The 25,150-nt window shown below is 37.9% G+C and overlaps 1 protein-coding gene across 5 annotated transcripts in view; it reads right to left on the reverse strand.

Annotated features, from left to right (window-relative positions):
• The window catches only part of LOC117227652 (uncharacterized), a 664,926-nt gene that overhangs the window by 156,218 nt on the left and 483,558 nt on the right, over window positions 1–25,150 (reverse strand). The gene's annotated exons all lie outside the window — the stretch shown is intronic.

Here is a 25,150-nt window from a genome sequence, read left to right on the forward strand (position 1 = left end):
TACCAAAGAGACGAAGAATCAGAATTATTGAAAGTGAAAGCGAAGATTCGTTACAAGACTTAGATGAATGGCGTGATGTTACGGAAGAATTACATATTCCAGATAGAATACCTTTTAGCGTAATGCCACAGGTCATTGGACCACAAGTTCCTACATACATTGAACAGCCGATACAATATTTTAAATTATTTTTCACGGACGAATTGGTAAATGAAATTATAAAGGAAACCAACAATTACGCAGAAAATGTTCTCAACTTGAAAGAAATATCTAGTAACTCTATTTGTCAGAGTGAATACTGTGACACTTGTCCAAGTAAACCCAGAATGCACATGGGAGATCGTTACCAAAGATATCACACCATGGTGAATTACAAAATTAAAAATTTATCTTTTATTTACAATAGGAAAATGTATATTGATAAAATAAATAAAATCAAATGCATTCACAAGGACGTGTAATCTTTTCCGCTCAAAGTAAGGCTTCCTTTATCTCAGGCGCTCCGCTCCAAAAATGTGCCGGAGTTGCTGGTAGGCAGTACTCGATAAACGCGCGGAGCGCTAAGGGTTAATCAACAAATGTTGAGTAAACAAGTAGTTCGTATTTTCTTTACAGATCACGGGATACTTTTTTTCGCGCAATGTATCTTCGACGGATGAAGTAAGGAAGAATGTTTCGAGAATTCACGTCGCGGAAACGCGATGAGTAAACGTCGCGAACACCGACAATCACCTGTACGTGAAGCAATACACCTGCTTGTGACCGTCGGACGATCATGCAGTAAACGTAATTCAACGCTTGCTCAGTGAATTAACTGAATGAGGGGAGCGGCGCTATGTATGAAACAGTGAATGGCGAGGCGAGACCGAACATACGTAGTACGAGCGAACTAGACATGCGCCGCACGTACTAGTGTAATACTACGGGCACGTGCGGCTGTTAATGAATAAATGGGGCTGCAACTAAACGCACATACTGTCATATTAATTATTGCCGGTGAAAAGAACGTTGATTCACCGGTCGCGCATTCGCCGCGATACCGTTCCCATTGAAAACGCGAACGAAAGGAAAATCGCATCGATTGTTTGCGATATCGTCTCGCTAATTTTTCTGCCGCCGCGAAAATTGGCGCAACAGCTGCATTTTAATCCTCGCCTTTCACTCGCGTAATTTCTGCGTTTCCATTCGTATCGAATGCTTAATTAAAATCCAAAATATATGCGAGAATTTGATTTCGGAATATCCATCGTAAATCCTGCGTCCAGACAGAAGTTCAATTATAGGTTTTAAGTATGTCTCTGTATCGTATTTTCGAGAGAGAGAGCGAAAAATTATTTGCTTTTTATCAGGTACGAATAAATTTACGGGCAATTCTGGTAGTAAAAGGATCGCCGATGCAACATTGTTATTTTCCGTATTGATATTGCCCGCAAATTTCGCAATAATTTCGTACGCAACATTTTATCCGCATACCGACGGAACGAGAGGAACAATACTTTTAATTAAAACATTCACCGAAAGAGAATTTTCCGCTTTTCGGTTTGTACGTTTTCCACGAGGACTCTCTCTCTCTCTCTCTCTCTCTCTCTCTCTCTCTCTCTGTCTCTCTTTGCCCTCGGATTCTATCTCCGCGTAAATCTACGCCGTCATCTGAACTGCAACGAGGAAACGGTATGACAACGGTTACACGTTGCAATTATCGTTTAAATAATTATATTCGATCAACTAGTACAATTTATCGTACGATAAATCGTTTCGTTTTAGCGGCGGTTATTATATTGCTCGTAACTGTCTCTCGTTTTGTAATTTCGCCTGTAATTGATTTCATTAACGAGCCGGGTCCCTTATTACTCATTGTCAAACGGCTGTTGAACCTGAAAATTTCATTCGCGCGCGTTCCACGCGCGTGTTTTGCATTCGACCGCGCGTGCATCCGAAATCGGGAAGAAAACAAATTTGTCAAAATGTGCTACGTATACTTTGCATAAGCCATCGAATTAAGGATCATTAAATAGAACGATCCCTTGGGATCGCCGATCACACGCAACATTTGATTTGTTGATTCTTTTTACATTTTGAAAATTGTAAATAATATTGTAATTATTAAGATTTTATTTTGGATCGCATGCAACGACGTCACGTATGTCGAAAAATAGAAGGGGTCGTTCAAGAAGCCTAACTTCGTCGTCCTTACAAGCCTAACTTCGATGTATTCTTGACAAAAGCACAAAATGCTTTATTTTATGAATCTCATTGTTTAAAATTTTTGAAAATTGTGAGGTAGATTCGCGATGCGTTTACGATGGGAATTAGGGGATTATAAAACTGCTTAATATAAGCTTAATAGATTTAGATTAATATAATAACATAAGCTTCGGAAGAATTTGACGAGCTTAACGTCTTTGATGTTCTTTGACGCCAAAGCCACCAAGATTAATTGAAAGATAATTCGCCGATTTTGGTATCCCAATTATTTCAATTTGTTTAATTAATTCTTTGTGCATCGGAAACATTAGTTTTATATATTTCCTAAATATGTCGCAAAATATTTTGTCAAAACAAATAATCGACAAGTGAAAAGCGATTTTTGTTATTATTTTAAACGTATCAATAGAACTTTTTACTGCGAAGAAAAAGGTCCCTATTGTGACACACAAGTCGAACAAACGTTAATTCCCCGGTTAACAGATTAATTAAAACTGGCGGAGGAAATGAAATTTCTGACGAACATTCTTGCAACTGGTTCAGAAAATTTGCTGAAAGACCCGTCTACGAGCTGGAATGCGTGAACTCGCAAAATCTGGTCGTCATCGGGCCGAAAATATGGGAAGACAAGGCAGCGGTTCGCGTTCTCCGCGGCGGAACTTCGGCGAGGCAATAATTTTATAATTCCTGCTCGCGGATTAATCCAGCGGCGAAGTTCGCGAAACGAGAGACCCCCAAAGGATCCCGGCTACACCCGAAAGAACGGCTACAGGGGCAAGAGAGGGGAAAAAATCCTAGCTGGGTCTACTAATTGGGCAATTCAGTAAATCTTTGGCGAATCTTGAAATTTCGCCGGAAGTGCCGCGAAGAGTCTTTCTTCGAGAAAGAGTCCCGGCCCCGGCGGAGAGGGAATGAAAAGAAGTTTAAGACGAGTCTGTGGGAAAGTTGGTGGCAGAAGTTGGATGACCGGGGCCTGGCTTGTACGAGGGAACGGAGTCGAGCAAAAATTAGTGTCGCGTAATTAACTCTGAAGAATAAATTCGCATTAAAGCGGCGGCCGAAAGAGAACGGGAGAGAGTGCGGAAGAGAGAGAGAGAGAGAGAGAGAGAGAGAGAGAGAGAGGGACCAATGAGAAGAACGTACACGAGGAACGGAGCAAAAATCGCGGCTGTAAAAATTAACCGTTTTAAACGTCCCGCCGAGTAACGAATGAACCTTCAGGCGCACTCTTCTTCGAGAAAAATAGGACTGAAACGCTTGTTCAACTACTCGTACCGACCGGCGCTATACTTCTCCTAGTTTCTTCGCCGGGCATTCTGTTTATATGTAACACGCGATTTGGAACTAACGACTCCACGGCGCGTTAATACTAATTCAAAGTTACAGCGTTGCCTTCTGTGCGAAATCAACATCCACCGGTTACTCCGCGGTGACAAATTGCCTTCGGTTTGTTTTCGAGAATAATTGACTTTGTATTCATCAAATAAGACATCACTTTTTCCGTTGTTCTTTTATTTTGTTTATTTTTGAAATCTGTGCTATCTTCTCGTTGACGGCATATAGACGGTGTTTTTTCATTCGCGATACAAATTAGATCATAAGACGAAAATAAAGAATAACGAAATTACGTGGAAGACTTCATTTCCGAGGAAATCAAATTTAAATTAATCAAATACATGCATTTTGAACAATGCCTTGACTGAAAACAACAAACTAAAATCGACGAAAAATACGCTGATTATTTTAGTATCCTGTGTTTAATGGATACAGTAATGTCTCCCTAACTAATTGTGCACAAAAATGAACAATTTGGGAAGAGGAGATGCGATTATTCGAGCCTTGCGGCTCGTTTTTATAGTCGTTGGCAATCTATAACCATAAAAACGAGCCGCAAGGCTCGAATAATCGTATCTCGTCTCCCCAAATTGTCCATTTTCGTGGACAATTTAAGCGTCAATTAGAGAGACTATTGTACTTCTATCGTATCCTGATAGCCAACAAGCTCTGACATTCTATCACGAATGCTGACGATCGTATCAGTAAAGTACAGTAGTATAGTATTAGTAGTATAATGATCGGTTATTAATTAAGTACACGTACTGGCTGTACACGGCTGTTGGCGCTTGGAAATTTTGTTATTCTTCATTTTCGTCTTATTTTCATCACACAGAGTCTACCTCGCCCAATTTGTAACGTGAATTATGAAACATTCTGTATTTACATAAATAAAAGTGAACAGTACTTTCGTGTCATTTCCATTGCAAGGTGTATTTGTGTCCATGAAGAAACATCTTCGTTGTTTTCGTTCCCGTGAAATTAAATGTGGAACAATAGTTTTCACGAAGATGTACAGTCTACGTTTTCCTAATGATGTCTCTTATTGTTTTCTAAGTGATCGTTTCATGGGATTAATAATTCAGAAAATTTTTATTTCGAAGATTAAGGAAAGTTTGACCCGTTTAACATGTTGAGTCGAGGCAGTATGAAATATAAATATCTTCGTCTGGAGTTGGTTATTTTTAGAGTTCTGTTATATTTTGCGAAAGCAAAACGACGAAACAGTTATTGTCGTAGATGCCGTTTCCAGTTGAGCTGCAAACTTTATAAGTACACGATACTTTGTTGAGTTTCGTCGGTTGCTCGTCAATTAACGTCAATTAACGTCGTATCCGGTGATGTATGTAAATTGTTTAGAGAGTGGAAGCTGAAATACCTCGGGGAAATGTAAAATGATGGAAGGTTTCGCGTTTTCTGTTCTGAACTCGGCTAAGCGAGTCGAACGAGCTCGTGCGAAAGTTTAAAAATCGTTGAAGAAACATCGATACTGATTTATGACACTGAAAAATGGGAACAAAATTGCATTTCAGTCAAACAAAGATGAAAATCGAACCGTACAAATTAAATTCTTCCAATTGTCTTTGCGAACGTATTTGCGGATGGTAAAATTATGTATCAAATTCCCTTTCATTTGTAGCTCATACATAAATTCAATGATCGTAATTACAGATACGGTAAAACTAATGCGACGGTAAACGTAATTAATGGCGATGTTTAATTGTACGATTGATCAAGAAAAATGGAGTGGCAATTTTTTAACGAACTGGCGATTAAAGCAATCTCTACTTTTTATCGCATGTGCCGCAACGAATATAAATGAAGAAACCGTAGAATATTAATACTAAAAGCAATAATAATCGTGATATGAATAATTTAATAATTAATTTATAGATGTCAGAAAAAAAATTGCCACTCTTCTTTCTTGATGAATCGTGTCTTATAGCCGCCGAAAGTAGCGCAACAATTCCAGCACAAATAGCTCTCTCTCTCTCTCTCTCTCTCTCTCTCTCTCTCTCTCCTCCCTCTCTCTTTCTCTGGCCAGCACTCAAATCGCAAATTCGACGTTCCAGACGCCGAATAAAGAACGCCACGTCGATGATCCCGAAGTGGCATATATCTCATCGTACGGCTGGAACTCCCTACTCGAGGGTCGGCGAAAGTGTTCGTCTTAAAAAAATCTAAGACCGACTGGTGCGAGCATCGAATCGCAATTTGCCCACCTCGGTAATCCCATTCCTCCGGAAAATCCCCGGTAACTCGGTTGGTAAACAGAGGCGCTGGAACAGTGCCTGCCAGTTTTTCTGTTTTCGTTTGCCCCGGTATCTTCTCCATAAAGAAATTTCCATCGTTCACCCGGGACAGGCAGCGGTGCACGTGCAGCAACCAGCTAGCAGCTAGCAGCACCAGCACCAGCAGCCGTAGCATCAGCAGCTAACAGCAGCAGTAGTAGCAGCAGCAGCAGCAGCAGCAGCAGCAACACTAGGAAAGCACAGTCTGGGCATTGTGTACGCGGTTATCGATTCGTCGAAACTCACCCCCGGTTAGCCCCGCTGCCGGTTCACCCCCGGAGCTAAACCGACGAATATCGTACATTTTCAAGGTCTGAAATACTTTCCCCGGAGAGCGACGAGAGAGAAAGAGAGAGAGAGAGAGAGGGAGAGAGAGAGAGTGAGATAGAGACATGGAGGGAGGGATAAAGAGAGATAGAGTTAGGGGTGCGTGGGCGGCGGGAGAGCACGACCGCGTGTTCATGCGCACGTACACACACCGAGGCCAACGCCTGCATCTTTTAGAAAGCCTCGAAACGTTTCAGGGTACACCGACCGGCCGTTTTCATGTCTGAGACGCGATAGCACGACGAGGAAGACCCGGCCAGATATACCGGGAGGACCGAGGAAGACGGGAACATGCGAGCACCGGCAGGGAAATAACATTCCATCTCCTTCGGCGGACTCCTTGGAAGGGGTTGAGAGACAGGGGCGAACAGGGTTGAAGAGGGTCGAAAGGGGCTGCAGGTGGGAGCAATGATACGTGCGTAGAATAGCCTTGGTGTTTTGAACTCCTTCGAGATTTAGTTTGCGAAGTAAAGGCCTTCACCTTCCCCTACCTTTCTCCTGCGACGCTTCTCCTTTTTACTTTTCCACGGACTTGCCCATTTTTCTTGCTACTCCTCGAATTGCTTTGGTTTCAGGCTGCTTGTCTTCTGCGGCTGCGGAAGCCGCTGTGCCGCGATTTACGTAATTATTGCGGCCAAGTTATTTGGAAAACTTTTCTTGTCCACGGTTTGTGTCGGGTGCTGGAATTATCCGAATGCGGATTCTACGCATTTCCGATAGGGTAGATGTCCCAATTTCTGGGCCTTTGCGCCAATTTTTGTTTCGCCGAAACTCTCATTAGATACTTTAATTTTTATTTAATAAATATTTTTGTGTTTAGGAATATTTTTTGCGTGGCAAAATTCAGTAGCTTAATAATGTTTTTATTGAGGTAGAAGTAGGTGTTGTTGACTTTAATTCTGTGTTTTTTGAGAGGCTCTTCACATAATTTTGGGCACCATATTTCTATGTCTGTCCATATGTCTGTGCCTCTTAGTTCTGTACCTGTCCATATTTCTGTGCCCCAATTTCTGTGCAGTATAGAAAGCATGAATGGCACACATACGATTTAAAGTATTGTATTTTATATTTGACTATTTACAAAGGGTGTATGAAAATTAAAATCGTTTGGATTGTATATCTATACTTCCATTCTGATAAATTAGTCTTCAAAAATTATATATTTATGTACAGAATATAGCTATTTTAATGAGTGAAATATTTTATAATTTCCAAGTAGTCTAAGAATACTGAAAATCAGTTAATTATTCAGTCGGAATGAATACATTAAACAACGAATTATCATTAAAATATCTTAAACAAAATTGATAAATGTAATGAAATTTGCTTTGCCATAAAAGATTATCCAAATCCGGAGATAATCGCATTAACACAATTAAACAGCCATGAATATAGACCGCAGATATTATTCGCTTATGATAAAAATGCGTGGACGAAAATATAAAACAGTAGAGAGCTTAAAAGAATTCATGAATATCAGTGTATGAAAATGATTAAAGTTTGAAAGAATTTCAGGACTAAATAGGTAGATTATTTGATAAATTACACAAGGAACCCCGGTTTAATCATCGACAATTTTAATAAGAAAAATTCCAGTACCACACTTAAAAGTTGAACGCCATAATCTCTTCGAATAAATCCGTAAATCCGACAAGATCTAGAGGCTCGTGTATGATTTTCTGTAATCGTGACGGCCGTGCTGATGATCTCGGCAGAACCGTTTGTTTTTCCACAGTTTTTCATGCTTTCCTCAGAAGGATCAGCAATCTGAAAATATTACCTCGCAGCATGAGTTATCGTGGTATTTAATCACCCCCAATAAGCTCGGAGATCGCGCAGCCCCACGCAGTCGCCGCATTCTTTTCGTTTCCCGGCTAATGCTTCTTTTTCTCCTCTTTCCTCGTCAAGTGTTCTGGCTTCACTCGAAGCACATTTTCGGCTGCCGTTTTTTCGTTTTCTTTTTATTCGCCTTCTTTTTTCGGCGGAGGACTAGCTCCGAGGTATGGCGCTTAACGATCCTCCACCACGTTCTTCCTGCCAAATAATTAAGAACGATCGAAAAATCCTCGTTGCACGAAATACGTCGCCGCAATCGTCAAACTTTCGTAGAGACGTTCGTTCGGTCCTCGGAAATATTTTCCGGTTGGCTCTCCGTTTTCCGAAGGGACTTCCTTCCAATCGCTCGTCGTGCACAAAGCTCGTTTTCACAGTCGTCGAACAATCGTTCGCAAACAAACCACGTAAATAATCAAACATTCTCGTTAATTAATCCGTTGGAAACTAATTCGAGACTCGATCGCATTTGTCGTAAAATTCGCATCGTCGTAAACAGCTGTAAGCATTCTCTCTATCGATTTTCCAACGCCACGAACTTTCTATAAGCGTGAATAATTATTTATCCCTTTTTCGTAGACGTTGTATCAACTAAAAAATTCGTTCGCATACATTCGCGTCGGAAAGTATTACGATACCATCTCAAACGAAATAACTATTTTAAGATTGGTACGAATAACTTGAACCTTCTGGACGCATTTTTTAGATGATAGCGATCAGATAAAAAAGTTGAAAAAACATCGTGTTTTAATTTTTGTTATCATCCCAACCAATTAAAATCTAATAAAAATGTTTGTATACTCATTCCCTAGAAAATTAGTCCAAGATCTGAGAAAAAATTCAAGTCATTTGGACCAATTTGAAAAAAACTATTCCAACGCGAGTGTATATAATAAATTAATATTGCTGATAATGAATTAGTCGGTCCAAGATCTGAGAAAAAATTCAAGTCATTTGGACCAATTTGAAAAAAACTATTCCAACGCGAGTGTATATAATAAATTAATATTGCTGATAATGAATTAGTCGGTCCAAGATCTGAGAAAAAATTCAAGTCATTTGGACCAATTTGAAAAAAACTATTCCAACGCGATTGTATATAATAAATTAATATTGCTATAATATTTGCTGATCGTAGGATCATTGATGGTAAAATGTTAACGGCCACGTAAACGTTAATATTATTTTAAATATCGCCATTGTGTTTGTATCGCGGTGCAGATGCAATTTATATAAATTTTCATATTTTGGAATTATACACCTAGCGATAACAATAACACGTTGAATCTTACTTGAGACCTCCGACGATTCGATTTCTGTATCTCAGGATGCTTTTAGAATCGAACGAACAAAGAAACGAAATCTAGCTTTGCGGAATCGAACAACACATATTGAAGGGTCGTTTTCGGAAACGCTGGTCTCATCGAAAAGGAATGGGATACAGACAAGGGCTTTCGAAAGGAAGGAAAGTGGATTTTGCAGGTACGTCGCTTCATGACAGGATTTCTGGGGAAATCGACGCGCCAATTGCCGTCTGGGGAGTTTGGCTCGAGTAAACACAATCTTAAGATACATGCCGAAGTGCCGCATTCTGCACACATACCAGCTTGAAAATCGCAATAGTACATAGATTCAATTTGTCTGCTTTTGTCAAAATATAATACCTATTCAGATCTCCTACGAAACAACCCGAATTTGAAATAAATTGCCTTAAAAAATCCGAATCGAAACGCATCAACGAAATAATAAATCGAGACTGTATTAAAAAGAACGAATAGAAGCACAACTTAAAAATGTCAATTGCAACGAATGAATGAAAGTACGCGATTTAGAAATCTCAATTGAAACGAAGGAATCGACTTGAAAATCTCAATTAAAATGAATTAATAAACATATTGCTTTATCTTGAATGTGAACTAAAACGAACGGAAATATACGCGAGTTAAAAACCTGAATTAAAGTGAACAAATGAAAGGACAACTTAAAAATCTCAATCATAGTGAATGAATAAAAGTACAACACTTTTGAACTTGAATGTGAACGAAGATGAATAAATGGCCTGAATTAAGAGTGACGAAATAATAAAAAGAAATTAAATAAATAAAGATGTATCTCAAAAGTCTGAAATAAAATGAATAAATGAAAGCACAGCTTAGAAAATGGAAAATAAAATGAACGAATGAAAACACAATTGAATCTCGAATATGAACAAAATTAATGAATGTATAACTTAAAAATCTGAATCAACGTGAACAAATGAAAGCAAGACTGAAAAAAAGTCTGAATTAAAACGAATGAATGAATGAAAGCACACCGCAAAAATCACGACCAAAACGAACAAACAAAATCGCGTCTGAAAAACGTGGCTAAAAATAAATTAACCGTACGAGTGAAATTAATCTGCACTCACTCGAAGTCAGAAGTGAATTTAAATTGACTGACCACGAAAGGTCATGTTCAATGATCGATCCGCCAAAGAACAAAAACTCCCCAAGAGAAAATCCATTTTTCATAAACCAAGTAGATACATAATCGTTAAGTAGAATCGTTAACGGTGTATCAATAATTAGAAAATTCGTAGAGCGGGATCGCGAAGGAACAATTGATTACCGATTTGTTGCGGTTCGGTGACACAATGTTACGCGCAGGTAATTGAACTCGCGTGGGCGACGGCTGCGGCGAGCGGCGCCATTGGAAATGTAAAAACATTTCCAGGCCGTCGGCGATCTATGGGAAAAAACACGCGTAACGTAGTCTGTGCCGCTCGCGTTTTACATTCTTCCTGGGAATACAGATATTTCGCTGAAATCACATTTGTCGATTGTAAATCCAGTGTTCCGCTGATTTTGCAATCCCTACACCGTTCTCGGATAGGTATTCCGTTCAGCCCCGTCGGGTCCCACAGGGTCACCCAGCCACGGCGGTGCTTCTCTTTCCCTCGCGCGCCAATCGACAGATGGAGGATCCTTCGCAAAAGTTTACGCACCGTCGGAATAGACGGCTGAATTTCCCCAGCGAATTGCGCGCGTGTACGTATACGTTACTGGGTCGATCCCCGGGAGGCGTTGTGGAAATGTCAGAGTCAGTGATTCAAGTGGAATCAAATCTGGTTCCCGGGTGAAGAATAAGGGAAATGTCGTTGCCCGCTATGAACAGCCTAGAACCCGATCGACGAGCGACGTTCCGTCGCCCCGAAACTGCTCAAGACCGAAAATCAGTTTGCGCCGGTCTGCCGACCTCGCGCGATCCGATCAACATTTTTATTCGAAGCCGCTTTATAAACTGCTGGTTCGACGTTCTCGCTCAACTAACTAAACATTTGGACGTCGTTAGGACGCGGATATTTCTGCAATACAAATATTGCCTGCAGCGATTATATACTAGAATATTTTATTTGCCGATTTATACTGGGTGTCCCAAAATTATTGTACGAGCGAGAAATGAGGGGTTTCCGAGGTGATTTGAAGTAACTTTCTCCTTAGCGAAAATACAATCCGCGGCTTTGTTCGCGAGTTATTCGCGAAAAACAGTGACCAATGGGAGGCGAGATCAGCCGGCGCGGGGCGGCCGAGCCAATCAGCGGAACTCGTCGATCGCTCGTTGGCTCGGCCGCCTCGCGCCAGTTAATCTCGCCTCTCATTGGTCACTGTTTATTTGTTAATAACTCATAAACGAAGCCGCGAATTGCATTTTCGCTAAGGAAAAAGTTGCTTCAAATGACTTTAGGAACCTCTCATTTTTCGCTTGTACAATAATTTTGGGACACTCTGTATACGAATGGAGCACAATTCGTTGATTTTAAGTATCATACCGCTAGGATCTTTTATTTATTATTAATAATTATTTGTCCTACTATTTACATACGAATGAGACACAAATTGTTGATTCAATTTATTCTTTCCTAAGATTTTCAATTGAACTATTTCTACATGAATGAAACACACAATTCGTTTATTGAATGCATTGTATTCTATCAATTGGTTGATTTAATTATACTCGACAATTTACAAAAGATTTATGAAAAGGAAATCCGTTTGGATTTTGTGTCTAAACTTCCATTCAGATATCAGTCTTCTGAAGTCACTCACTTCAACATTTAAAAATGTCCAAATAGTCTAAAAATTATCGTCTAAGAACGAATTATCACTGAAGTGAAATTTGTTTAAAAACTGGGAATTCGAGATTAATTTACATCTCCGTATTATATTTGTATGCCCGTATAAAAAATTCGGATCATAGAGAGTTAAATAAAAATGTCCTATCAATCTTAATAGTCTCTAGTCTTAATTAGCCTTCGTTCTTCTTTCAGACTTTATAAATTGTAAACAGAGTAATTAAATTCTTACAAATGTATAAAATCCGTAGTCTAATTCATTAGACTACGGACTTTGCATGTTTTAATCGCTTGCTTTATAATTACCAGTCAGACTCGCGACGACGATATTGAACACGATTTATACAATATGCATGTTATTAATTTTCTTTAATCTGAAATGGAATTTTGTTTACCTGTTATCGATGTGCAATCATTTATTTCTCTTTCTTTTATGAGAAATCGTAAATGACAACAAACTTCTGACTACTGTGGCTGCTGCAATAATTGTGTATTTTATGATTTTGCGAGGAAGAATGAGGCAGCAATGAACCTGCACTCATTTAAATGATTTCTGCATCTCCGTTCGCTGTGTATCGTTCATTTTACTGCAAAATACTTTTACATATATAAATATTCGAGCCTTGCGGCTCGTTTTTATAGTTATGGAAATCGGTAATTATAGAAAACGAGTCGCAAGGTTCGAATAATCGCGTCTCTTCTTCCCAAATTGTCTATTTTAGTGCACAATTTCGGCGACAATTAGGGAGACATAGATGCCGGTAAATTTCAAACCCATTTCCACTGCAAGTGAATTGAAACATCTCTTGTACAGAAATTTTCTTATCTTCAGACTAGGCTGAATCTATCGTGAATTTAAAGATTGAAGCTTCGCCTTCACAACGACCTCAAAAAAACTTGCTATACGAGCTTTTGTTACCTTTTCATTGAGCCTCGAATGAAAGGTGCAGTGCAAACTTTGCAGTAACTTGTTCCGCATCTTTGTTGCACGAAACTTCTAAAAAAAGAAGATCGTACATCAAGTTTCACGAAGTTCTTATAAAGCAGAAACCTCAATCTTTAAGGCAGTTAATAATAAATCTGAGGTAGATTTAAATAGGAAAAGAATAGTGTACAGTGGATTTAACGCATTTATGAGGTAAATCAGCGGATGAAATATAAATAACCATGAAAACGATTGAAGAATTTAAGAGAAAACATTGATATACCATTATCCCCAACTTACAAGATTTATTAACGGAATACAGTTTTATTCGAGCTCTGATAAACAAGTGTTCGTGAAAGACACGCGAAATCGAAGTGTATCGTTTAACAGTGAAAACAGGAAGGGCAGGATTTATTATAGAAAAGTTTGGTTTGCTGAATAGATACTGTACTAAAGGCGAGCATACATAGCCGACGTTCTACCGAAAGCGTTACTAAAGACAGGATAGACATGAGATTATGTTGTCTTTCGGAACCGAGCAAGATTGATCCGATTTTCTTACACGAACTAAGCTATTCAGCTTCGTAGCCCGGGCTTGTACAAAATATGATCAGAATAAAGCTACCCTAGAAGCATCCGCGAGAACAGCCTCGAAATTTGCTCGACAACGTTTTACCGGTAACAAAAGCATAAGAAGCAGCTCGTTGTCTTTCCGGAATAAAGTGAGTCATGCTCTGTTCGGTCTACGCTTCCGTCTTATCGTTCGCGGAACGCTATCGTGGTAGTGGAAACGATGTCATCGATACTTTCCAATGAAATCTATCTAGGGAAGTGGAAGCAGTCGTTTCATCTTCCGCACGAAGTTTCTCGTCCCGTGGCGAAGAGAGAGAGAGAGAGAGAGAGAGAGAGAGAGAGAGAGAGAAAGAGAGAGAAAGGGAGAGAGAGGTAGAGGGAGAGTAAAAAGGATAAAGATAGAGGAGAGAGAGAGAGAGAGAGAGAGAGAGAGAGAAAGGGAGAGAGAGGTAGAGGGAGAGTAAAAAGGATAAAGATAGAGAGAGAGAGAGAGAGAGAGAAAGGGACAGAGAGGTAGAGGGCGAGTAAAAAGGATAAAGATAGAGAGAGAGAGAGAGAGAGAGAGAGAGAGAGAGGGAGAGAGTAAAAAAGATGAAGATAGAGATAGAGAGAGAGAAAGAGAGAGAAAGAGCGAAAGCAGAGGTATTCGATATTCGATGTAAGGTGCCGTGAAACACTTTCAAGTGAAATTACTATCAGAAGGGAAGTTGGTTGCGCGCGAAACGTCCGCAAAGCGAATAAAATTGCTCTTAAAGTAATTACTTCTTGCATTTTACTCTCGCTTAATGTTTCCCGGCTGTGTTTAAAACACGGCGAACTTTTCAATGCGTATGGCAATTCAGGTAATTGCATTTAATCGAGCGCAACACGGTTCTACATCGGTGTAGAAACACTGGCGAACCATACAGAATAGGCATATTTCAGCGGTCCTCGTGTCTCCGGAAACAATTCCGCCGCCGCCGCCGCGGCATGAAATTGCTTAATATCGTTCCTGGGAAAATAACGTCGATAGTAGAAACTCATTTCCTTAACAAGTGGCGGCTTAAATGGAAGACTTCGCCGGGATCGTCTTCGGAATGCATCCGGTCTTTCAATGAGCAACTAACAAAAAGTTTTTCGAAAGCAGTGGCCAGTCGGAGGCAGGAACTTTTTAGAGGTCGTTTATTGATGGCCCATTGATGGGGAGCTCCGTGTAAATGGAGATCGCGAGGATTTTCTGAGAAGTGATTACAAAACGAACGATTATAGAACTTTATTCCATTGAGTTTTTTTTGGCGAACGGATGATCGAAGGAAGAGCAAACCTTTTGGAGCATTGTCGGATGCAACGAACGATGGTCGTTCATCTTCGAATGATGGAAAAATGGGAAATTGTAAGCTATTATTCGTTATTAATAGAAATTAAGACGGAGCATTTACTAAATTAATTATACAACGATTCGTATCGCTGTTTCTCGGATTAATTTTCACCGTTTCTTGAAATCTCCGTGTAGAAATTTAATGTAATAACTTTTGAGTGGTAATTTTTATTGTATGGTATTTAATTTATTAAAATAGTAATTTAAGATTCGGCGTTTATTCATTTTAATATTAAATTATTCCTCCACGTATATTATGAATGTACTACTGTTTTTTATAATTGTGTGTACTGAATAAAGTGGTGTGCCAACAAGTATCTGTACACCGTCTCTTTATCTAACATTAATTTTCACACGAAAATCAAAGTATACCTCTATTGCAGAATCTTTTTATATCATATTCGCTACAATTCTCTAAACACTGGTTAAATATTGTTGACCACGTGAAAATGTTGCTTTAAATAATCATCGCAATAGAAATAATTAAATTATACTGCTTCAAACGGTTTGTCGATTTATGATCAGAACTGCTGTTCACACACACACACAGTGGACAATACATTATAAAACTCTCTAGAGTCTTCGTCTTTTTTCAAAAGAGAGAATTTATTAAACTATATCGTCTTAAATAAATAAATCTATGAACGAAATCTTCTTTCGAATAATTTAATTTTGAATAATATCTAAAATGTATAACCACTGTATCGTCACTTTTTCTTACAAACAAATTAAAGAACAAGTACTCGCGGATAATGTTTTAAACATTGTATAAATGGAGTATTAAATTCAAGTATATTAAATGGAATCTGATTGTACATAAAATATATTGTTTGAAACTTCATCGCGTCTTTTTATGATTTTTATAGGATTACAATTTACTTTGAAGCCAGTAATCCAATAACTAGTCAATAAATCTTGTACAAGCCTTCGGGTAATTCTAAAATGATTCTAGTCGTCCAGAAGCGATTAGGGAAGTTCGAACATCGGCGATTACGGATTGAGAAAGTGGAGAACTGGCATCCCACGCCAGCAAGCAAGCAAGCTGCTTTTTGTCATACTTTTTCTTCTCATGTTTAGACTTTCGGTTAATTAAGTCATAAGCGTTCGCTGTAATTGGTGCTTGCTCTTGTTGCAGCTCGATTTGCGTTTCACTTCCGTTGTTGGAATTTGCAAAATTATATTTCGTAATCCATGATTTTACGATGCTCCCAGGAATGCTGTTTCTAATCACTAGGTAGAAGTCGTCGTTACCCATATGGAAGTATTAATTATCGAGCGTAAGATAATTTTACGAGCATAATTATGTCGCTATTTAGGTGAAGTTCGCGTTGCGCCCTCGTCTTTGGAGCGCCGTAACCGTGTATCATTATTTCTGTGTTAAACGCTGCTTAGAAGTAGGACTGCTATTAGGATATTATAATTACGCTTATAACTGGATGGAGAAATTCCGTGAGATTGTGTGGGAAAACAGTGTTCGGGCGTTGTAACGCCTGGGAACGATTAGCATGGTGTTGCGATTAAAAATATCGTAGATGAAATTATGCTTGAACCGCAAAACTATGCTTATCCCAGGAGTCTATCAATTTCATTAACAAATTGTGCAGATTTAAAGATTCTGAATAATTGCGAGGATTGAACAGTTTGTAAGATAACTTTTGGCAAATGCCACCAGAAATTTCTCCGTCGATTTTAACCTGAATTTGGAAAAAAGCAGTATTTTGCTATAAAGTGAAGGAATTGAACCTGTCGCAGCCAGTTTTGCAATTTTCAGCTTTCGCAACGAGAAAATGTATCCTGTATAGTTCAGAAAATGTATAGTTAAAATATTATAAGTAAACAATATTTAACCAGTTAGCTGTGGCGCCTCCATATCAGAGTGCGCACCTATAGGTGTCGCGAGAATCAAGCGATGACGAGTACACTCGTCGAACACAATGTAAGCGTCGTTGTTAAAATATTGGATCAAAAAGACGGTTTTATTTGATAAAATTAACAATTTTATTACTAATAGTTACTTATTCGCTTGACGTTAACATATACCATATACATAATAAACGAAAAACCCAGGGATAATCAAATACTTATAAAAGTTAAAAATTCAAATTGCTGCTGTAGAAAGAGTGGTATTTAGCAAAGCAAAGAACAATATATAATGGCACTTTGCACGTCGAACACCAATACCGTGATTCTTTTCTAATTTTATTTTTATAACAATGTAAACAACTTCGGGCAGGATTGGCCTGAAAATATTCTGAACATCTTGAAATTTGAGAATATGTTTTTGTTTTCCTTAAAATTACAATTTAAATGGCCAATGGTCACTACTTCTTACGCGCGACGAGTATACTCGTCATGTCACAAAATATTGCCATTTCTCCATAACGAGTATACTCGTCAAACACAGCTAACTGGTTAAGTTATGCGTTTGAGAGATTACACTCTGATCAGAAGTCGCGAGTAGACTGGAATTTTTCTATGTAGAATATTCCACGGTGAACACTTCTTCGAAATGAACACTGTTCGTAGTTTATCCGAGAAGTCCGTCGAAATCTATTTTTACACAAACTGTTCGATTTTAATCTATATATGAAGATAACTCGTTAATCGTCCACTGTATAAAAAAAATGTTTCCCACAAAAATGAAACGGTTTCGAGAGAGCAACACGATGACACCATTAATTTGTCCGCAAGTGGACGCGTATAGAGCAAATACAGGTCAAGTTTGCTTTTTTAAATGGAATCATATAATTTTGAATACACTTTTATCACAAACAAAATATCAAACTACATATGGCAAAAAATTATTAGTTTACGAGACAGTTAAGTGTGAATATTGCAATACCGTATAAAAGAACACTCGTGTCACAAAATATTGCCATTTCTCCATGACGAGTATACTCGTCAAACACACAGCTAACTGGTTAAATATAAAATATATAACAGCACATAGCCTAAGATTTTTCCAAACAGGATCGTACGAACGGTTCAAAATCGTCGGAATAATTAGAAGGGATTCGGTGGATGATGGTCGAGGGGAAAAAATGCGAAAACGTTTGGCGCGACGAGTGACGCGAAATAAGCGTGCAAATTCAACGCCGTGCCGGCTGGTATTCGCGGCCGGCGAAATGAGCGCGCTCGTCGCATCGCATCGCATCGCCGCGTCGCATCGGCTTCAAGACGCGTTCGCGTTTTCCACGTCACCGTTAAGTTGACCGGCGTTCAGCTGCAACTGTATTTAAATGGACGAATATTTCGACTTAATTAGTGGCCTCCGGTGAATATTCGGCGAGGTTCGTGTAACGTTTGGCGGAGCACCGCACGCATTTACATCGACCTGCCGCCGTACGCATCTCGAAATATGCAAAACAGATTATGTTGGCGACTCGGTTGCGGTTAGGATGGACAGGACGTACGTACGTGCTTACGACGAAGTCGTTAGATTATTCATTAAACCGTCCTCTCTATACGGATACACGCGCATTCGTCGACAGTTGTCCGAGTTTAATAGAAGGGCCGCCGCTCTAATAAACCCGCGGATTAGGACGTCGAGAAGCGAAAAAACTGTTGGACCCTAAATTGGCAACCTTTGCACGGTGTTCGGATAATTGAGACACGACTTTCGGGAATTATCGGGTTCACGCGCGAACCCTGACGCTTGGTTTTATCCTGTTTTATTGCGAAGGGAAACCTTTTTTTTTACGTTTTGTATCGTTTTATCTATCTATTTGTATAACATTTTTTATGTTTAACAATTTGGCCGGTTGTCGATGTGACAACCTGAAAATTGTATAAAATGAAAATAATTGTATGAAATGAATTTAATCAAGTTAATATTGAAAAGTTAAGCTGTATGATATTAATTGTTTTATCGATATTTCTTACGTTTTGAAGATCCTAATAAAATTAGGAAGAAATAATAGGTTAGCGTAAAAATTGATTTTCTTTCCGAGGAATTATTCTTATATGTCAAATGTAAATTATACTGTTAATGTAGTAGTAAAGGTCGTTAAAAATTGTCGACGTGTAGTAAATTAAAATTTTAATAAGATAACCATGATTCTTTATTTTTTCAACGATTGAACCGTGTCTAATAAAAGTTCGATAATTATATCTTCTAAATAATAATTTCAAAAGAACTTGTTACATTAAAATAATCCGTATAATTTGATAAGTTGTGAATCAGATTATTGTAGTTTCTGGAAAATTCTTTTAGAATTTGTTAACTATTGATCTTCGATTTTGAAAAACAAAGAATATTAAAAAATTCAATCTACTATTAAAAGCTCAGTTAATTTTTAAGCGTTGAATTAACAATCGATAACTCCTGCCAACTAAATATGGTGCAACAAATTTTCATCATGGATATAATATTATACATTTTAGAATTTTGTTGACGAGAGAAGCGAAATTTAATCGAGTAGCCGTGATTACTATTTAAAATTGCGCCCGTAGGTGCACCAGTAATCTCTGATAATTCCATCGAAAATTTTCGTAAAGTGGTTTGCACGGTGCAGGTATTTTGCTAGCGGTGTTTGAAGTGACTGAAATATCTCTCTCGATTTTGATCCGGATAAAAAAAGCAACATATTCCCATAAAGTAGACAAATAAATCTGATCCGCGCTTCAAAGCCGATTTAAAAAATTTCAATTTCTCGATAAGTGCTGGTCATTTCAAATGGAAATTGCGAATCTCTAAAAATAACTATCGTTCGAAATAATAATATTCTTGGATTATTCTATATATTTCCTCTCTTAATAAATAACTCCAACTTAAACAAGAGATAACGATCTTATACAACCAACCGGCTTCATTTGAATCGAGAGTATTAATTAAACGAAACAGCTGTATGCAACGGTTTCGTCAATTGTCACTTTTCCGCCGAGTAATGCATTGCGTACCCAAATTGGGTATAACATATCATCATAATAACTATCTGGGGCAAGGAGAATTCTGGTTGCTGTCTCGTGTTTCCAAGTGCTGACTGTAGCTTTATGCCCGGAAACTTGTCTGCCTCTATTTGCATAACCACCTCAGAAATTACAGAATAATACGGCGAAACAATAACATGAACAACGCTGTACATTAATTACACCGATTGTTCTGTAATCTATTAATTCTTGCGTTAGGGCACAGCTGATCTTTTTTTCGCAAAACAACAACGTAACGTTAAAATCTAACAAAACGATTTGTGAATAATTGTTTATTATAAGAATGTTGTTTATTACAAGTATGCGTAACTGAGCCATTATTAATGACAACTGAATTAGTTATAGGACACTCTCATTTTGTGTCGATGTTATTTCTGTACAATAACATGTAAAATTCACTGAGATTAAAAGCTAAACAAATGATAAATGTGTACAAAATTGTTCCTGAAATTAGTCAAAAACTGTAGCAGGTTTTCTCAGACTTTTGATTAATCACAAAACCAAAATAATTCGAAAAAAAATGTATATATATATTTTTTTCTTTTTCGAATTATTATACACATATAATTATATTATTATTATTTATTATATATATATATATATATATATATATATATATATATATAATAATTGCTCGATACTAAAAGGATAGCTAATTTACTTTTTCATCAAAGTTCACGAGTCTTTTATAAATATTCTCAACGTAAGAGAAAGCTTCTAATTACGATGAGAAACGTTTAGAGCAATATATTCTTAACGTAACAAGATTGTTAACTCGTTGGAAAATGTTTACTCACTGCCAGCAGGGAAAATGGTCCAAAAAACATCTTCCGCAACTTACCTGGAACATAAGAAAAAAATGTTGTTACTTGTGCAAATTGGTACAGCTAATTATGAAAGATCCGATCCGGAATGTATCAAGTAAATGATGAGAAATTTGACTAACACTTTGGTAAGAGGAACAATGACCTACAACAATGTTTCGACGAGGGTAAATATAGGAGAACGAGAGTTGTAATTTAGCGAATGATCTTGCCCGGTTAATATCCCTAACGAGGCATACGAAGTGATTAATGCTACCTCGATGCAGTTCACAGGTACTGATTAAAGCTGTCTCGGTCAGGTGCCGAGGTGGTTAAACCTGTCTCCATAGTGTTTAAATGAGCTGACGATCAAACCTACCTGTGTAAAGTATATAGAAGTTGATTGAAGTTGTTCGGGGTAAGCGTGCGAACGGGCTGGTTAACGTTGTCTTAGACGGTTTCCAAGGAATTGATTAACCTTGCCTCAATTAACTTCGTAGCAGTTCATTCGAGGCAACGTAACCGACTCTACAAGACCACGAAGAATCAGGACAAAATCGAACGAAAAGAACGATTCTACTTTTTCGAAAAATTAACACCTTGAGTGACATTAATTTCTGACTAGTTTTCATAGTTCGTTCTTCTTGCAATATATTCGAACAAGCTGAATTTTACTAGGACGTCTAGAATGCAAAAGAGTTAAACTATCGTCCGGTATAATAAATTCGATATTTCTAGTTTCAATTTCGTTGATGAAATTTGTTTGATTTTGTGGAAACTTTAGGGGTTGATCAACGTGTTAACCCTTTGCAATCGGACACATTTGAACTCCAAATCCAAAACAGTTTTTCTGAGAACTACGGTATTTATATTTTCTGTGATTTGTAACTAGTATATTTTATGCAAATAAAATTTAATCTCGCGACGCATGCAACACTTTTAATAGGTTTTTAAATATAAACTATTTTGGTGATTTGAAAATTAGTTTGCAACGTGATGGAACAATTTTTAGTCCCAGAGCTTCAGAGCTCTGCATCTTTAGCTTTAGAGTCACCTTTTGAGGGCAAAGAGTTAATAACATCGGTTATCCAGATAAAATCTCACTGTTTTGTAACTTCTGAAGAACAGTGTTGAACAACTCGGGATTCATTCGATTTGTCTTACTACTTAATGTTGATTTTGTCTTTTTCATCGGTATAAACATAGTCTTTGACGAGTTCGGTGTCGATGGAACACAGTCTAAATCAATTTTCTGCGACTAATTAAAATATTCCCTCCCAAATGAAATAATACATATTCTCATAAACTTTTATTCATAAACACGTTTATACCCTTTCCCGTGTATCTTTCAATTTATTTAGAAGACCGCAGCTTCGAAATGAAAATAGCATATTTCGTAGACAGCAGATTACTGTAATGAAACTTTCGCTGGGGAAACGCGGGAGAAAATACTTGAAATTTCGACGAATTAGTGTAAAACAGTTCCAGCTCGACGACACCTGCGCGCTCGCCAGTGGTTTTTTGATTCAACAATTTTTTTCCGCCAAGGTAGAAAGCAGAACCGGCTGCAGCACACCTCAAAATAATACGCAAACGTTGAATTGCTTAGTGTGTACTCGGCGGGGTAGCACAAAACTACGGGGCCAGGGCGCAATTCTCTCGTTACCGTGCTTAATTATTCAGCGAACGCGATTAAGTTTTTCTCGGCTTCTCGGCACGATGGGAATCCAGTAGATTGCAACATTATCGAGTTACTGTCATACTCCATGAGAACTGTCGCTCGTTTTTGTGTCACGAGTTTTCCACGCGTCCCGACGCGACCCGCGCGGTCAGCTAAAGCTTCAAAATTACCTTTAAACGTTCGCGTAATCCTCGCGATGTGTGGAACGCTTTAGTTAATTGTACGTACAGGTTCCGCCCATAATTGCGTAGCCGTGGCTCTCCAGAAGAACATGATTTCTTACGGAACAAAAATTCTGAAAATGTAAAACACAGTTTCCTATAGCCTTTCTTCTGCCTGAGAGATTAAATTTTCCTCTTACGGGAAGCAAAAAAAAGAAAGAAGAAAAAAACGAAACAGGCTCTTGACTTTAATTCTTTCTACCTAAGAGATTAAATTTTCTTCTTCGGATGAAAATATTAAATCGAAATTTTGCTCGTTGCGAAAACATTCTTACTACGGTTTTAATGCTGATTAATCCAATTTTCAGACGCGTTCAAGGGCTTGAAGAAACTCAATTTGTTAATTGAAATGACGAATTGTAAAAATTCTATCTCGCCAAAAAATTTACTGAACACACTATTGCTACTATTGAAAAAAGACAATTATTTTTAATCTATTAAGGTTATTAAAGAAACAATGAATTTGCTATGTAACTTCCATTTCCTGAAATTGGCTCAGACGATTTTAGTTTTTCATAAAAGTCTATAGTAACATAAAATAATGAAAGACGTAAGACGATAATACAACGTTTGAAATATATTATTATTGCTATTATAGATATTATTATTACAGATTTCAGGCAACAAACATTTTTTACGTTGGAAGCTACTGGAACCTTGTCCTTTGACAAGGGACGTCAAAGGGTTTAAAATCGAACCAATCTTGCACGATAAAATTAAAAATGTCTACGTCTTTTTAATTAAAAAATGATAAAGAAGCGGTGTTGAATAGAACGCTATTGATAGAGCAAATGAGACAAATTTCTCACTAACACACTCATTCGATAAATTAGCATAGTACACATTACCGCTTGGTATCCGAGGCCAATAACAAATGAGGTGACACAAACCTCGAGGATTCGACACAGCAGCGTACAAATTCGTTGTAGCCACGCCCCTAGGGACCACCACCCTTGCAGGTCACTTTATGGGGGATTCTGACCCCCATGGATGACGCACTAGGCATCAACGCCTAAATACCCTCACTATTTATGGCCGCAAGAAAAGCTTCTCGGAACTGAGCTAATTTTCGCGGCATCAAGTCAGTATCTGCAGAGTGTCCTTTTCTGTAAATGTGATCATTTCGTTTCGTATATCAAGTTTAACGTTAATTTTCGTAATGGAACTTCGATAGATATCGAAGAACTACTCATTGAACTGCTCATTATGACTAGACTGCGGATTTTTTGCATTTATGGGAAAAATGCAACGATGAAATTTCGAATAGTGAAATGAATTTATTAATGACACTATGAATGTATTAATTTCGACTTATTAAAATTCCTAGGCCTTGCAATTGATACAATCTTTTTTGTATAAAGATTCGTAGTCTACTTGTGACTTATGACATTAATATTCGACGGTTTAGTTAAATTGAAAGGTAAATGCAATTCATAATCAAATTCTGCATCGAATGTTTATATTTAATATTTAAGTTGAACACGCGGAGTTAATTAGTTATGTTATAAGCAAGAAGACAAGATGATTTCTATGAATATATTTAATTTAAATCGAGTTTTGATATTTTTCTTTAATCCATGATTCAAGTATCCATAAGATCTCTTCGGACATATAATATTAATATTATATAAAAATAAATAATAATATTAATATTAATATTATTATGTTAATATTTATAATTATTATTAATTTATTCATTTATTATTCAAAATTGCCATACCACAATTCACAGCAATATTTGCACATCTAAGTCTGATATTAAAATAATAGCTAAACAATTAAATACGCTATAGGTAACTGCGCTTGATTTCATATAGACGGAACGGAAACGATAACAAAGAATGATAATATTAGATCAGATGGTGAAAGAAGAACGAAACCCGAAAAAAATTGATAAAAACTCTGCAGATGTTTGAAATTCGAGAATGTTTGTGAAATAGAGAAGTACCTTCACATTTTTTCGTTTCGCACACGAGTAGAAAAGCATTTCGAAATAAAATCGTCAGAAAGTTCGAAAAGTGGAGATTTCGCTGTTCAAAATGAGCAAAGATTGATCTCTGTACGAGATGTTTCTCAACGAAAATATAGCAGTTCGAACGTTGTTAATTTTTCGATCACTCGATCCCTTAATTTTGCTCATCGATGTATGTGGCTCGAATAAATCGAACCTTGACCAACAAACTCCTCGTAAAGAAATGTATCAAATTCCTCCGACTTCGGTAACCGTCAGAAGAACAAATTAGTAATCAGTCAACAGCCTGTCAACAGCCCACATTTCATCGCGCGGAAAATGGCGACACGTTCTCGCAACGTCCGTCGTTCCAGGCGCATTCGCCCGGCAAAAAAAATTGATTTCAGGGTCGCGAAAGCCTCCATACAATCCGCGAAGTGTAAAAGGAATCGTGGTAAGCGAGGTGCGGAGGCCGTTGCCGAATTACTAGAGTTATTTTTGTCGGTGACGGAGCGATTTGCATTTAAACAACCCCGGCGTGTCCCCAAGGGTTCGTCGGGGGCTACCGGTAATGGGGTCGTTGCTGTCCCGTCTGTTGTCATCTC

Source organism: Megalopta genalis, chromosome 8 (genome assembly GCF_051020955.1).
Source record: "Megalopta genalis isolate 19385.01 chromosome 8, iyMegGena1_principal, whole genome shotgun sequence".
NCBI classification, from domain to species: Eukaryota; Metazoa; Arthropoda; class Insecta; order Hymenoptera; family Halictidae; genus Megalopta; species Megalopta genalis.